Raw genomic sequence first — 13,483 nt, 5'->3', positions numbered from 1 at the left:
CTGTTGTGTAATCCTGTTTCCTACACTGCCAAAATTGTTGAAATCCAGAGGGGAAATGACTGCTTCACATGTCAAAGTGTACAAAAGTCATTCTAGGTTATGCTGCATTTCTGTCTACCACTGCTGCCATTGTGGGATATATACTTCTGTTAATTTTGCTAGGTGAGTTTGAGGGGAGGTTGCATGCAGACGTACTGACCTCAACTGCAGAACAGCATTCTCCTTAATAAAGTTGATAATGCCACTCATAATTTTGATGTTAAAATTAAGTCATCTTCCACTTAATATTGTTAAGATAGCAATACTCCCCCCAAGCAATCTACAGATCAGTGTAATACCTGCCAAAATCCCAATAGACTTTTTGCAGAAATGGAAAAACTTGAAGTTCATATGAAATTGCAGGGGGTCCTAAATAGCCAATCTTGAAAAAGAACAAAGTTGGAGGATGCACACTTCTGATTTCAAAACTTACTTACAGAGCTACAGTAATCTAGACTGTGCTACTGGCATAAGAATAGACATTCAAATCAGTGGAATAGAATTAAGTGCCCAGAAATAAACCCATACATTCATGGGCAATTGATTTTTCACAAGAATGCCAAGACCATTCGATGGGGAAACAGTAATTTCTTGAACGAATGATGCTGGGACAACAGAATATACACATGCAAAAGAATGAAGTTGGATTCTTACCTCATACCATACATATAGAAAAATTAACTCAAAATGGATCAAAGACCTAAATGTAAGAGTAAAACCATAAAACTCATAGAAGAAAACAGGTAAATCTTCATGACCTTGGATTTGACAATGGTTTCTAGATAGAGCACCAGAAGCACAAGCAAGCAACAAAAGAATTCAGTAGATAAACTGGACTTCATCAAAATTTAAAGCTTTGGTGCATCAAAGAGGACTATCAAGAGAGGGGAAAGAAAACCCACAGAATGGGAGGAAACATTTTAAAATCATATATCTTATAAGGGTCTGTTATCCACAGTATACAAAGAGCTCTTACCACTTAACGACAGAAAGGAAAAACCCAATTAGAAAATGGGCAAAGGGACTTCCCTGGTGGTGCAGTGGTTAAGAATCTGCCTACCGATGCAGGGGACACGGGTTCGATCCCTGGCCCAGGAAGATCCCACATGCCGTGGAGCAACTAAGCCCATGCACCACAACTACTGAGCCTGTGCTCTAGAGCCCATGAGCCCTAGAGCCTGTGCGCCACAACTGCCGAAGTCCGCACGCCTAGAGCCTGTGCTCTGCAACGAGAAGCCACCTCAATGAGAAGCCCACCCACCACAACAAAGAGTAGCCCCCGCTCGCAGCAACTAGAGAAAGCCCGTGTGCAGCAGTGAAGACCCAACATAGCCAAAAAATAAAATTTTTAAAAATGATAATCTTAAAAAAAAAAAAGAAAATGGGCAAAGAACTTGAATAGACATTTCTCCAAAGAAGATATATAAATGGCTAACAAGCGCGTAAAAAGATGCTTAACATCATTAGTCATTAGAGAAATACAAATCAAAACCACCATGAGATACCATCTCTCACCCATTAGGACAGCCATTAAAAAAGAAGCCAAAACCCCCAAAACAGCAAATAAGTGTTGGTGAGGATGTGGAGAAATTGGAACCCTCATACATTCCTAGAGGTGCAAAATGGTGCAGCTGCTGTGGAAACCAGTTTGGTGGTTCCTTAACAGGATAAACATAGAATTACCATATGACCCAGTAATTCTCTTCCTAGGTATTTGCTCAGAAGAGTTGAAAAAAAGGTGTTCAGGACAGAGTGGTGACTTCCAGCCTCCTCACATGTGGAACTAGAAACCAGAAGTCCTGTTGCTGGTAGATAAGAAAGCAACTGACCCTTGTATATTAATCTTTTTTTAAATAAATTTATTTATTTATTTATTTTTGGCTGCGTTGGGTCTTCGTTGCTGCGTGCGGGCTTTCTCTAGTTGTGGCAAGTGGGAGCTACTCTGTTGCGATGCACGGGCATCTCATTGCAGTGGCTTCTCTTGTTGCGGAGCACAGGCTCTAGGTGCGCAGGCTTCAGTAGTTGTGGCTTGTGGGCTCTAGAGTGCAGGCTCAGTAGTTGTGGCGCATGGGTTCCAGAGTGCAGGCTCAGTAGTTACTCCGCGGCATGTGGGATCTTCCCGGATCAGGGCTTGAACCTGTGTCCCCTGCATTGGCAGGTGGATTCTTAACCACTGTGCCACCAGGGAAGCCCCTTGTGTATAAATCTTGTATTGTCCAACTTTGACATAGTCATTTATTAGTCCTAGGAGGGTTTTTTTTAATTGATTTGTTGGGATTTTCTACATAGAGAATCATGTCATCTATGTACAAAGACTATTTTATTTCTTCCCTCTCAGTCTGTATAACTGTTATCTCCTTTTCTTGTCGTATTACCTAGGACGTCCAGTAATGGGAGTGATAAAAATAAGGCATTCTTAGTAAGAAAGCATTCTGATCTTAGTAAGAAAGCATCTAATTTCTCAGTGTTAAGTGTGCTGTTAGCTGAATGGTGTTTCATCGTGATAAAATCTATGTAACATAAAATTTACAATTTTAACTATTTTTAAGTATACAACTCAGTGGCATTAAATGCTTTCACACTGTTGTACAACCATCACCACTATCCACACACTATCCATCTCCAGAACTTTTTCATCATTCCATTCTTTTGGATACCTAGAAGTGAAGTTGCTAGATCATGGTAATTCTATGTTTAATTTTTTGAGGAATCTCATACTGTTTTCCGCTGTGGCTGCACCATTTTACATCCCTATCAGCAGTGCACAAGGATTCCAATTTCTCCATATACTCATAAAAACTTGTAATTTTTTTTTAATGATAGCCATTCTAATGGGTGGATAGTGATAGTTCATCACGGTTTTGATTTGCATTTCCCTGCTAATTAATGATAATGAGCATTTTTCATGTGCTTATTGGCCATTTGCATATCTTCTTTGGAGAAATGTCTATTCAAGTCCTTTATCCATTTTTTTTTTCTTTGCTCATTTTTAAATTTGGTTGTTTGGTTTTTGTTTAGTTGTTGGAGTTCTCTATATATTCTCAATACGAGACTGTAATAAGATAAATGATTTCCAGATATTTTCTCCCACTTCATGGTTGTCTTTTCACTTTCCTGGTAGTGTCCTTTGATGCACAAAAGTTTTTAATTTTAACGAAGTCCAGTTTACCTATATTTTCTTTTGTTGGTGATTTTGGTGTAATATCCAAGAAATCACTGCCAAATCCAATATTGTGCAGTTTTACACTATGTTTGCTTCTAAGAGTTTTATAGTTTTAGCTCTTACATTTAGGCCTTTGTCCATTTTGAGTTATTTTTTGTTATAAAATGAGGCACGGGGCTAAGTTCGTTCTTTTGTATGTGGACATCCAGTTTTCCCAGTACCATTTGTTGAAAAGACTGTTCTTTCCCTGTTGAATAGTCTTGGCACTGTTGTTGAAAAATCACTTGACCTTATGCAAGTGTTTATTTTGGGCTCTTTATTATATTGGTTTATATGTCATTATGCTAGTATCACACTGTTTTGATTACTGTAGCTTTGTACTAAGTTTCGAAATCAGGAAGTTAGACACACCTCCAACTTTGTCCTACTTTTTCAAGGTAGTTTTGGACATTTGGGGGTCCCTTGAGATTCCATATGAATTTTAAGACAGGTTTTTCTATTTCTGTGAAAAAAAAAGTCATTGAGGTTTTGATAGGGATTGCTTAAATAGGTAGATAATTTCAGGTAGTACTAACATCTTATTAACAATATTAAGGACTTCCCTGGTGGTGCAGTGGTTAAGAATCTGCCTGCCAATGCAGGGGACACGGGTTCGAGCCCTGGTCCGGGAAGATCCCACATGCCACGGAGCAACTAATCCCATGCGCCACAACTACTGAGCCTGTGCTCTAGAGCCCACAAGCCACAACTACTGAGCCCATGCACCTACAGCCTGTGCTCCACAAGAGAAGCCACCACAATGAGAAGCCTGCGCACTACAACAAAGGGTAGCCCCTGCTTGCCGCAACTAGAGAAAGCCTGTGCACAGCAATGAAGACCCAATGCAGCCAAAATAAATAAATAAATTTATTTTTTAAAAAAAATTAAGTCTTCCAATCTGTGAATATGAGATGTCTTTCCATGTATTTATATCTTTTTTAAATTCCTTTCAGCAATGATTTGTATTTTTCAGTTTATAAGTCTTTTACCTCCTTGATTAAGTTTATTCCCAAGTATTTTTTAAAAATTATTTATTTTATTTACTTGTTTTTGGCTGCGTTGGGTCTTCGTTGCTGTGTGTGGGCTTTCTCTAGTTGTGGCGAGTGGGGGCTACTCTTCGTTGTGGTGCGTGGGCTTCTCATTGTGGTGGCTTCTCTTGTTGCGGAACACAGGCTCTAGGTGCGTGGGCTTCAGTAGTTGTGGCACGTGTGCTCAGTAGTTGTGGCTTGTGGGCTCTAGAGCATGGGCTCAGTAGTTGTGGCGCACGGGCTCAGTTGCTCCGCGGCATGTGGAATCTTCCTGGACCAGGGACCGAACCCATATCTCCTGCATCAGCAGGCAGATTCTTAACCACTGTGCCATCAGGGAAGTCCCCATATTCCCAAGTATTTTAAATCTTTTTGATGCTATTGTAAATGGGATTGTTTTCTTAATTTCATTTTAGGATTGTTCATTGTTAGTGTATAGAAGTGCAACTGGTCTCTGTTGTTTTGTTTTTCTCTATTACCACTGTATTCTTTATTTCCTTCCTCCAGCTAGCTTTGGGTTTAGTTTGCCTTTCTCATTTCCTTAAGGTGTAAAGTTAGTCTATTGCTTTGATATCTTTCTTTTTTTTAATGAACTTATTTATTTTGGGCTGCGTTGGGTTTTCATTGCTGCGCACGGGCTTTCTCTAGTTGTGGCGAGCAAGGGACACTCTGTTGCAGTGCATGGGATTCTCATTGCAGTGGCTTCTCTTGTTGCAGAGCACGGGCTCTAGGCGCATGGGCTTCAGTAGTTGCGGCATGCGGGCCCTAGAGTGCGTGGGGCTTCAGTAGTTGCAAGCATGGGCTCAGCAGTTGCAGTGCGCAGTCTCTAGCGTGCTCGGGCGTCAGTAGTTGTGGTTCACAGGCTGTAGAGCGCGGGCTCAGTAGTTGTGGTGCACGGGCTTAGTTGCTCCGTGGCATGTGGGATCTTCCCAGACTAGGGATCGAACCCATGTCCCCTTCATTGGCAGGCGGATTCTTAACCACTGCACCACTAGGGAAGTCCATCTGTTCACTTTCCTTCATTCTTTTTTCTTTCTGATCCTCAGACTCAATAATTTCATGTGTCTTCAAGTTCTCTGATTCTTTCGTCAGCCTGCTCAAATCTGCTGTTGAACCTCTCTATGAATTTTCTCATTCATTTATTATATTTTTCAGCTCCAGAATTTTGTTTGATTCTTCCTTATAATTTCTCTCTTTGTAGATATTCTCATTTTGTTCATAATATCATTTTCCAGATTTGCTTTCCCTCTTTGTGTTTTCCTTTAGCTCTTTGAGCATATTTAAGACAGCTGTTAGAAAGTCTTTATCTGGTAAATCTGATGTTTGTGCTTCCTCAGGGATAGTTTTTGCCAGTTTATATTGTTCTTTGGATGAACCATGTTATCCTATTTCTTTGTTTGCCTTTTATTGTTTTTGTTGAAAATTAGGTATTTGAAAAAAAACAACCACCTTTCCCTGTCCTTGCAGACTGGCTCTGTTGTGCCTGGGCACTCCTTCACTGATTGACTGGACTTGCTTTGAGCGTAGGGATCAGCCCAGGTGAAAGCTTAAGGTCATCTCTGAGGATTTGTTTTGCCTGGGTCTGTGTGTGGCTTTTTTCATTTCCTCTTTATACACAGCTGTTTTTGAATGTCTTATCTTCCCAAGAGTCTCATCTCCAGCTTCCGTTTGTGGCCTTAGGTTATCTATTATATGTCTTCACTCATAATGCTCAAGGTATCTCAGAGTCTGAAATCCTTGTAGCCTTCATGATTAGTGCCTGTTGATTTTCTCTGCCTGAGATTCAAGTTAGGTGGACAGAGATCAGTCCTTCAATAGTCCCAAGACTGGTTAGATCATTGCAAATAAGGTCAGCTCTGCTCCCTCTGATTTGAGGGAGGGAACTGGGAACTGGTCTGCTGCCTCCTCTAGACCAAGACACTGCCATGCCAAGGCGGGTAGGCATTGATTGCACATTCATTTGGCTGCTATAGACGTTTGACTGTTCTCCAGATCTCCTGTAAAGTTAGTTCAGCCAATTTTGGATTGTTTTTTGTTGTCTCTGTGGGAACAAGGGCTTAGAGCTTCCTAGTCCTCCATTTTGCTGATGTCACTCCTTACCTGTACGTTTTTTGTTTTTGTTTGTTTTTGCAGTGCGCAGGCCGCTCACCATTGTGGCCTCTCCCGCTGCAGAGCACAGGCTCCGGACGCGCAGACTCAGCGGCCATTGCTCACAGGCCCAGCCGCTCTGCGGGATGTGGGATCTTCTCAGACCGGGCCACGATCCCATGTCCTCTGCATTGGCAGGCGGACTCTCAACCACTGAGCCACCAGGGAAGCCCCTGTTTCTGTTTTTTTAATATTTATTTATTTGGCTGCTCCGGGTCTTCGTTGTGGCATGCAGGATCTTTAGTTGCGGCATGCAAACTCTTGGTTGTGGCATGTGGGATCTAGTTCCCTGACCAGGGATCGAACCCGGGCCCCCTGCATTGGGAGCACGGAGTCTTAGCCCCTGGACCACCAGGGAAGTCCCAACCTGTAGGTTTTTTTGTGCATAATCTTTATCATATTAAGGAAGTTCCTCTCTATTCTTAGTTTGCTGAGTTTTTATGGTTTTTTAAAAAGTATAGAATTTTGTGAAATGCTTTTTTTTAATGTGTGTTGTTATGATCATGTGATTTTTCTTCTTTGGCCTGTCAGTGTGAGAATTTATCTTACTTGATTATTGAATGTTGAGCGAGCCTTTCATACCTGGAGTAAATTCCACTTGGTCATGATATGTAATTCTTTTTATACAGTGTTTGGATTTTATTTTATTTTACTTTTTAAAATTTATTTTTGGCTGCGTTGGGTCTTTGTTGCTGCGCGTGGTCTTTTCTCTAGTTGTGGCGAGTGGGGGCTATTCTTCGTTGCGGTGTGCAGGCTTCTCATTGAGGTGGCTTCTCTTGTTGTGGAGCACAGGCTCTAGGTGCACGGGCTTCGGTAGTTGTGGCACGCAGGCTCTAGAGCGCAAGCTCAGTAGTTGTGGTGCACGGGCTTAGTTGCTCCGTGGCATGTGGGATCTTCCCTGACCAGGGATTGAACACGTGTCCCCTGCATTGGCAGGTGGATTTTTAACTACTGTGCCACCAAGAAAGTCCCTGGATTTTAATTGTTTATATTTTGTTGAACGTTTTTGTATCTATGTTCATGAGAGAGATTAATTTGTACTTTCTTTTCTTGTAATATGTTTTGGTATTAGAGTGATGCTGATGTCACAGAATAAGTTAGCAAGTATTCCCTCTGCTTCTACCTTCTGAAAGAGACGAAAATTGGTGTAATTTCTTGTTAAATATTTGGTAGAATTTACCAGTGAACGCATCTGGGACTGATGCTTTCTGTTTTGGAAGGTTATTTGTTCATTTCTTCGGTAGATCTAGGCCTACTCAGATTGTCTCTTTCTGTTTGTGTGAGTTTTGGCAGATTGTGCTTTCAAGGATTGGTTCATTTCCTGTTAAGTCAGCGGTCCCCAACCTTTTTGGCACCAGGGACCAGTTTCGTGGAAGACAGTTTTTCCACGGATGGGGTGGGGAGGGAGGGTTGGTTCAGGTGGTAATGCTAGCGATGGGGAGCGATGCAGAGCGGCAGATGAAGCTTCGCTTGCTCGCTAGCCCACCCGCCTGCCTGCCCACCTGCCTGCCCGCCGCTCACCTCCTACTGTGCAGCCCGGTTCCTAACAGGCTGCAGACTGGTACCGGTCCGTGGCCTGGGGGTTGGGGACCCCTGCTCTAAGTTATTACATTTGTGGGCATAGAGTTGTTCATAGTATTCCTTTATTATCTTTTTAATGCCCATGGGATCCGCAGTCATGTCCCCTTTTCATTTTGGATATTAGTAATAATGTGTCCTCTCTCTTTTTTTTCTTAGCTCGGCTAGTGGTTTACTGATGATCTTTTCAAAGAACTATCTTTTGGTTCCTTGATTTTCTCTATTTCTTGTTTTCAACTTCATTGATTTCTCCTCTAATTTTCATTATTTCTTTTCTTCTGCTTACTTTGGAACTAATATGCTCTTCTTTTTTTAGTTTCCTGAAGTGAATGCTTAGATTATTGAGTTCAGATATTTTTTCTTTTCTAATACATGCATTCAATGCCATTAATTTCCTTCTAAGCACTGTTTTCGCTGCATCTCACAAATTTTGATAAATTGTATTTTCATTTTCATTTAGTTCAAAACATTTCTTAATTTCTCCTTTGATCTATGTGTTATTTGGGAATGTGTTATGTAATCTCCAGGTGTTTGGGGATTTTCCAGCTCCTTTTCTGTTACTGATTTCTTATTTAATTCTGTTGTGGACTGAGAGCATACATTGTATGATGTCTGTTCTTTTAAATGTGTTAACGTATGTTTTATCGCCCAGAATGTTGTCTGTCTTGGTGAATATTCCATGTGAACTTGAGAAGAGTGAATATTCTTCTGCATGAAGTAGTCTATAGATGTCTATTATATCCGGTTGATTGATGGTTTTGTTGAGTTCAGCTATGTCCTTTTCTGCCTTTTGGATGTGTCCATTTCTGTCATAGGGGTGTTGAAGTCTGCAGCTATAATAGTGGATTCATCTGTCTCTTTTTGCAGTTCTATCAGTTTTTCCTTCATGTATTTTGAAGCTCTGTTATTAGGTACATACACATTAAGGATTATTATGTCTTCTTGAAGAGTTGGCCCATTTATTATTATGTAATGCCCCTCTTTTTTAAAAAATAAATTTATTTATTTATTTTTGGCTGTTAGGTCTTCTTCGTTGCTGTGTGCAGGCTTTCTCTAGTTGCGGCAAGCGGGGGCTACTCTTCGTTGCGGTGCACAGGCTTCTCACTGCAGTGGCTTCTCTTGTTGCGGAGCACGGGCTCTAGGCACGTGGGCTTCAGTAGTTGTGGCACATGGGCTTAGTTGCTCCACGGCATGTGGCATCTTCCCAGACCCGGGCTTGAACCTGTATTCCCTCCATTGGTAGGCGGATTCTTAACCACTGCACCACCATGGAAGTCCTGAGTTGTGTGATCTTTTTCAGTGTTGATCTGATGTTCATCCCATACTGTGTGTTTTTGCATTTCAGATATTTATACCATCTCTAGAGGTTCCATTTAGGTCTTTTCATAGCTTCCATTTCTCATTATGCTCACGTTTCCCTCTACTTTCCTGAATTTATGAAGCATGTTTATAATATCTGTTTTATTGTCCTTGTCCGATAATTCCTTTATATCTGTCACTTCTAGGTCAGTTGCTATTGATTGCTTTTTCTTATGGTCATAAGTCATATTTTCTTCTGTTTTCACATGCCTGGTATAGCAGTTGTCAATCCACCCTTCATTGCCGGCTTGTGATGCTGGAACATTCCTCCCTTGCCAGCTAGCCTGATACTAACCTTTGTCAGTGGAGGGCGCTGGAGGAGAAAGGGCCTGTCATTCTGGTTCTTTGTGCTTTGCTCATTCCTGTTTTGTGACATTAGCTCACCCCCGGTGAATTTCTGTGGCACCTTCTCAGGCAGCTTCCTAGCTGCAAATTCAGCAGCACTGGCCTGGGTGCCAGCGATGAGGCTCTTTATATATTTGGAAGGGGGTAGGCACTTGCATGGAACCCAGGCAAGTTCCATGGGTACCCCAGCTGGCCTCCTGGCAGCTCTCTAGTGAGTTCATCAGCACCTCCACCCTGGTGACTTCCTAGCACTCTCTGCAGACAGCTTCCCAGCTAATTCTGTTGGCACCCTCTCAGATGGCTTTCAGTTCCCAGCCTTGGCCTGGGACAGCCCAGTAAACTTCACCATCCAGTGAGCTGTGATCTCGCAGCTCTGAGTCGTTCTCTTGTATACTTCCCTTCACCCTAGGGTATTCTGTAGGGTTCTCTTTTGGTTCCTTTTAGTTAATTCCCTCTAAATAGTTAATTCTTTATAATAAACTTCCCTTGTTTAAAATACCATGTGGTATCTGTCCCCTGGCTGTACCCTGATCGATAGACCTGGCAATTTCCTTATTGGCTACTAGACATTGTAAATTTATGTTGTTGGTTGCTGGGTTTTGTTGTATTCCTTCAAATAGTATTAATCTTGGTATGGCACCCAGTTAAGTTCCTTGGCATCAGTTGATCCTTTAGAGGATTGCTCCCGAGCTGAGTTAGGGTAGTCCAGAGCTGCCTTTGGTCTACAGCTAATTTAGCCTCATTACTAGGGGTGATGCCCGTCTGAGGATTCTACCCAATACCCTGTGAATGAGGAAGTCTTTCCATGGTGGCTTGTGGGAACACAGTTTATTCCCTTCCTGTGTGAGCTCTGGGGATTGTTCTGTCTGCTCCTTTCCAGGGGTTCTTGCCCCAGCCTCCTCACATAGTTTTTCTTACACAGGTACAGACTTGTCCTTAGCTGAAGACATGAGGGAATCCTCTTTGGATCCTGGAGCTCTGCTTTCTGTACAGCCCCCTGCTCCCCAACATTTTGCTGTACACATTCTAGCCACCTGGGCCTCCCTGGCCTCCTCAGTGTCTCGTGCACTCAGGAGACAGCCAGGTCTGAGTTTCCCTTCCCTGCACTGTAGCCTAGAAACTGCTTCAGCTATGGCTGGTCAGTCATAGGGCCCAGAGTTCCCTGGCGGTCCAGTGGTTAGGACTTGGCGCTGTCATTGCTGTGGGCCCAGGTTCAGTCCTGGTCGGGGAACTAAGATCCCACAAGCTGCACGATACAACACCGCCCCCCTCCCCCCTGCCACAAACACACAAAAATCATAGGGCCTAGTGTGTTGGTGTCCCTTCTCCCTGGGATCACTGTCCTGTACTTATCCAGTGACTGAAAACCATCACATCATCTCTTGTCCAGCTTTCTTGTTGTTTAGGGCCCCTGTTACTCCATCTTGAATGAGTGAATAAACACACAAACAAATGAAACAGCCTGATGAAATTTCAGGACAAGTTGGTGCCCTGTAGCTAAGTTGACTGACATTATTAACGCTCCCTTTTTTCTTCTTTTTAAACCAGTCACGTGTGAATGGGAGCAGCAAGATGGCACAGGCTGTGAGGGAATGACATGGTGGCAGTCTGGAGTTGGCTCCCCAGCAAATTTGCATTTTACCAGCTTTCCGCACTGTGTCATTTGTGGGCTGAGGCACCTGCGAAGATCACTGCCTCCTCACAGGAGCCCAAGTGAGGAAACAGCCAATCACCAATGCATTTGTGTAGGCCTCCTCTATGGCCTGCTACAACTTCAGCAGTCTTTGGACGATGGGGAGCCAGACCGACAAGGCACCTGCCTCAGGCCACTCTGGCCTTGGCCAGAGGACCAGGTGGGAGGGCGCTGGACTGGGCTCATTCCTGGCATCCTGAGGTCATCGCTGCTCCTGCCTGAGGCCCTGTCCCTTGACTGGTGGCTGTGCTTTTATGCAGGCCCTGGGGAAGAGAATCTGGAAAGCCAGCCTCACAGGTAAGTGGACATGTTTTCTAAGCTGGTATAGAAGTGGGGTGAGATCCAGTGCCATTCCCCAGAGCCCAACGATTCCTGAGGAGGCAGAGGTCTCTGCAGCTGCCTTTCCTATTCTCCTGGGGGCACATTCTCTTTTAGTAGCTGGGAATCTACATGCCTCAGGCCCCCTCACTGGGGCAGTGTCTGGACCTTTGGGTAGAGAAGTGGGGGCAGGGCCCTATGTCTGCCCACATTTGGCAGGCCCTTTGGGGAGCCCTCACTCTTGGGGGGGGGGGCCTGGGCAGGACAAGCACAGCACCCTTCCCTCACAGCAGGCCCGATGAGGTGACTGCCCTGGAGGCTGGGTAGGGGGAAGCTGAGGTGTGGGGGAAGAATGGTTCAGTGGGAGCCTTTCTCCTCACATGACTGAGCCCCCCCCACAGGCTCTCACTGCACGTGTCCCCACCCCCAAGAGAAACTGAGTTATAGGAACATTACAGCTCACAGCTTCCCATGGTAGTGGGGGGCAGGGAGAAGTACCCAGGGGAGCTCAGGGACTGTGGTCTTCTCCTCACTGGTGGGGCCACATTGCACAATGTCCTATACTCTGAGGTCCAGAGATGCTTAGATAATGGAGGGTGAGCAGAGGCTGATGACTAGTAGGCACGGTGACCAGGGGAGGTGGGGAAGACATGGTACCAGCCTTCCCTAGCTACTCATCCAGGAAGGAGTAGGCAGAGTTGGAAAGACACACTGCACTTGGGACTCAGGTCTGAGGGTCTGTGGTGAGAGCTGTGGTGGCTACTGCATCATGGGGCTGTACCACACACGGGCATCGGCCCCTGGGGCCATAGATCCTTGTGAGAGTCCTGCTGGGCTCCGGCTCAGGCATGGGCAGCCCCCTCCTCTCCATGGAGATGGGCCCGTACCACTTCCTCTCTAGAGTCAATCCTCAGCCTTTGCCTGGGACTTCCATGACAGGGCAGAGTTGTTCTGAGCTCTCTGCTATCTGGCTGCGCTTTACCTGAGTATCGTTCTGACGGCCACTTACCCCACGGGAAGCCTCCTTCCCTTTGCTCCCCTCCTGTTAGGAGCTGTAACTTTGGTGCTCCCTTATCACTCTTGGTTACGTGTCTCCATCCCACCAGGATTTGGGATGTGGAGGCTGAGGAGCCTGGGCCAGTGGCAGAAGCCTGTTCCTTTACTTAGTCATCAGGGAGGACCAAGTCGGGCTCCTCTTGTGTGAGATGCTCACACTTAAATGGGCACAACCAGAGCAGCTGAAGAGGTTGGAGCATCTAAAGACATTGTTCTGCCAAGAAAGTCCCTGCCTGACATTCATCTTTTCATTCAGCAAGTAGTTGGTGAGCACCTGCTATGGGTCAGGCCTTGTTTAGGTGCTGCTACATAAGCCCCAGCTCTTGTGGGACTTAACGTCCAGTGGGATGAGACTGACCATACATTGTATGTTAGATGTGATTGTTGGGCAAGAAAAAATAAGCAGGGTAAAGGAGATAGAACAGTGGGACAAAACCTGCTACTAAGTAGGATGCTATGGTAGGGTGACATCTGGGCAGAGGCTCAAGTCAAGGGAGGGACAAACCATGTAGCCATCTGGAGGCAGAGTGCTCAGGTAGAACAGTGCAAAGGCCCTGAGGCAGGATCCCCTTTGGGAAACATTGTTGAAACTGTCAATGTGAAATAAACTATAGTGTCTATAGATAAGCCACGTGGCGGGTCCTGGGCAGGAAGCACAGCAGGTACTTACAGTTCTCAGAAACCAGCATTGCCCATCTGGCTAAGGGTGCAGAGTCC

Source organism: Tursiops truncatus, chromosome 15, assembly GCF_011762595.2.
Source record: "Tursiops truncatus isolate mTurTru1 chromosome 15, mTurTru1.mat.Y, whole genome shotgun sequence".
Taxonomy (NCBI): Eukaryota; Metazoa; Chordata; class Mammalia; order Artiodactyla; family Delphinidae; genus Tursiops; species Tursiops truncatus.
The sequence above is the reverse complement of the archived record's forward strand: the minus strand, read 5'-3'. Positions refer to the sequence as shown.